At 40.5% G+C, this 3,234-nt stretch overlaps 1 long non-coding RNA gene across 1 annotated transcript; it reads left to right on the forward strand.

The window, feature by feature from the left end:
- Positions 1-1,021: 1,021 nt before the first annotated feature.
- Positions 1,022-1,958, forward strand: LOC137091647 (uncharacterized). The gene is made up of 3 exons (XR_010908109.1): positions 1,022-1,170; positions 1,250-1,329; positions 1,439-1,958. It is a non-coding gene; the product is annotated as an uncharacterized lncRNA (long non-coding RNA).
- Positions 1,959-3,234: the final 1,276 nt, after the last annotated feature.

A 3,234-nucleotide genomic window follows, 5' to 3' on the forward strand; every position in this document is an offset into this window, starting at 1 on the left:
GCCAAGTCTAGAAATGCATCTAAATAACAGCAAAGCAACCGTACAGTGCTCTGCAGGGGTCAAAAATTATTATAAACAGTGAATTTTGAAGTGATATATTCTTGAAAACTAAGAGATGTGGATTCTGACAGCTATTACATCACCACACGACCTTGCGTTTGTCAAAAGCAGTAGGTAATTTGGCCGGGGATTTTTACATGGGTGGTGAGAGACGGACGGCAATAAAATCACTGACTAGTCCCTGTAACTTAAATGATGGCAATACCTTCTGACCCAATGAGAAACAGTTACCATCCGAATAGGGCTTCAGCAACTCCTTCATCACTAATGTAGCGAGCTGGAAAATCAAACTTTTCCAGCTCGAAAAATCAACGAAAATCAACGAATTCCCCCTGTTGGGGAGGAGGGCCACAACATCATGGCCACCAACAAACCCCAGCAAAAATTGTTCTTGCTCCAGCTTTAACTTCTGGATATTCGGCAGCGGTGCCACAACGGATTGAATGGTTTCGTTCGCATCTTTCTCCACCGCCATTGCTGAACTACAACTCCAACTAGCTCAAGACTTCAACGTCATCGTTCTCAGCCACTCCCTCTGTTTGCTTATTGGACCGGTAAAAAATTGTTCGGAGAAAACCTAAGACTACACAGCAGTCCCAGACATAGTACTGAAGGAAAATGAAAATTGAGCGGAATTATGTATGAGGGCTAAGCCAGGCTAACTCTGTACGACTGCTTACTCTATTCAATAAATCATTTTTAAAGACAATATGAGAAGTTTGTCTCTTATTAAGTGATAGAGTTTAATTTGCCACAACACTGACTCACTTATTATTGCATGCAAAGTCTCATAGACCACCTCATATGAAGCCATTTCACTGCAGCTCTTTAGAGATTTATGACATTATTCTCCTTCATACACCCACAAAACATCATTACTAATGTAACCGGAATGAGTACGCTATGCAATGTAACCGGAATGAGTACGCTATGCCTTTAAGGGGGACAGGTGATGGGATGACGCCAGCTAGCTTAAATTCTCGCGGTCATTGTGAAGCCACGTTTGTTCTCGCTCTTCCCTCGAACGAGTGTGGGTGTGTGGTTTTCTCCCCCTCCGTTACTGGTGCGTTGGAGAAACTGCTTTTTGACTGCTGCCTTTGACGACGTGGTGTGAGTAAATGTAATTTTATCTATGGAGTCTAATCTAATAAGAGAATGCATTAGTGTTGAACGCACCGTGTTGTTTTAGGATTATTCCTGTGCTGATAACCTGGTGATCTGAACGCGCTGTGCGTGCAACACCGTGTTGGCTTCAGCTACCTAATGACAGTGCGTATATTCTGATGCTTTTGACAATTCAACGTGAGTCGATGTCTTTTATATTTATGCGGGAGTATAGGAGACGCATTAGTGCTAAATGTACGCAATGTTGTTTTAGGATTATTCCCGTGCTGATGACCTGTTGATCTGAACGCACTGTGCAGGGCAACACTGCATTGGTTTCAGCTATTTAACGATTGTTATGAGAGTAACAGCGTGCACAGAGGTGCATACGGAATCGACTGCGTTACAACCCATTCTTTTGCCTTCAGTGAGACTGTCTCATTCAACAAAGTAAACCACAGCGTATATTAAGGAGGTATGTGAGTATTTTATAAGTTGATCAGTGTAATGTCCTTTTGTGTAATAAAAAATGTGAAATGTTTTTAATTACAGGTTTTACATCCCTCCTTTTGGTCTAGCAGCCACCGTTTTCTTTTCCCACTAATATTTGAGATTCATTTGATTAATTTGCGTTTTGTTCTTGGGTGTTTTTGTCCTTTTGTATTTATTTTGTTGTAACGTTTTTTTGTTTGTTTCATATACTGGTTTATAACCGTATGGGATATCTTTATATTTGATGTTTATTTGTTTTGTGAAGGATTTTGCTTTTGGGTTCATTTGTTTTGGATTGGTGTGTTTTCTCCCATGTGGTTTATCCAGTTTCATGATTACAGTTTGAGTTATTTTTTGTTATTGTCATTTGTTTTTTTGTAATTTGAGCAACGCAACTTTATTTTACTGTGTTTGAGCATTAGATGTATTATTAATTTTGGTATTCCTAATTTGTGGTGAACGGCACTTTGACATTCCTTTTTGTGTTCTGTGTTTGGTGGAGTTTGATTTCTTTGTTTGCTGTGTTTTTTTATTTATTTGAGAACCGTGCTGTGAACCCAAAAAGTGGTATTAATGAGAGAAAATTGAGCAACTAATAAAAGTTGACCTTTTATACCCTGGCTTCTAGTTCATTTAATTGAACGACCTGTTATAAATATTATGAGGGTCCCCTATCCCGTGGAAGTGGGGGTGGCGTAGTCTATTTAGTCGACATTCTTAAACCGCCATATAGTTGAGGTTACATTTCTGGCGCAGTCGGCAGGGTTTAGTTTAAAGAAGCCTGAGTGTAAATGGTTTGCTTGATTTAGTGTGTGTGTGTGTGTGTATTTCGTTGAAGTGGGAAAGGAAACGGTGGTTGTAACATATTAAGGACTTCATCATCGTGTCACGAGCCGGTGAGCTTCATCCTTTGTCAGCTGTCTTCTGGACTCTTTTTCTCCTCATCCTCCTCCTATAATACAAATCGCCTGTATTATGGAGGAACAACTTAAAACTCTTGCTGATTTGGGACAACAATTACAGGCTGATAATCAGCAACTTCGGGAAGAACTTTTTAGGAGGCCTGTTAATGTTGAGGATGAGGCAGAGCAAGCTACTAGCCCCAGACATGATGTTAATGTCCATACACCTATTAATGTGCCTACGTCTGAACGTTATGTGTATGTTCCACGGGAAAGAAAATGTCCTAGGTTTTCTGGGAAAGGGTCTATTGATTTGTTGACAGTAGAAGATTGGGTAGAAGAAGTACGTAGGTCTCTGATTGTTCGTCCAGTCCCTGTGGCTGAGAAAGCTTTGTTCGTCTATGATCTTTTAGATGGAGAAGCTAAGGCTGAAGTAAAGTTTCACCCCTCGAGTGACAGGGATGATCCAGAGAAAATCTTTACAATTTTACTTGACATGTATGGTTGTTCTCAGTCTTTTGTGGGTTTGCAGAAGCAGTTTTTCCAACGCCGCCAGCTGGAGGGAGAGTCACTGCGTGAATATTCACACGCCCTCATGGCCTTAATGGAAGCAATGAAACGCAAGAACTTGCCAGGTATTTGTAACTCAGACCACACATTACGTGACCAATTTATT

The sequence above is a fragment of the Pseudorasbora parva genome, chromosome 10, assembly GCF_024679245.1.
Source record: "Pseudorasbora parva isolate DD20220531a chromosome 10, ASM2467924v1, whole genome shotgun sequence".
NCBI lineage: Eukaryota > Metazoa > Chordata > Actinopteri > Cypriniformes > Gobionidae > Pseudorasbora > Pseudorasbora parva.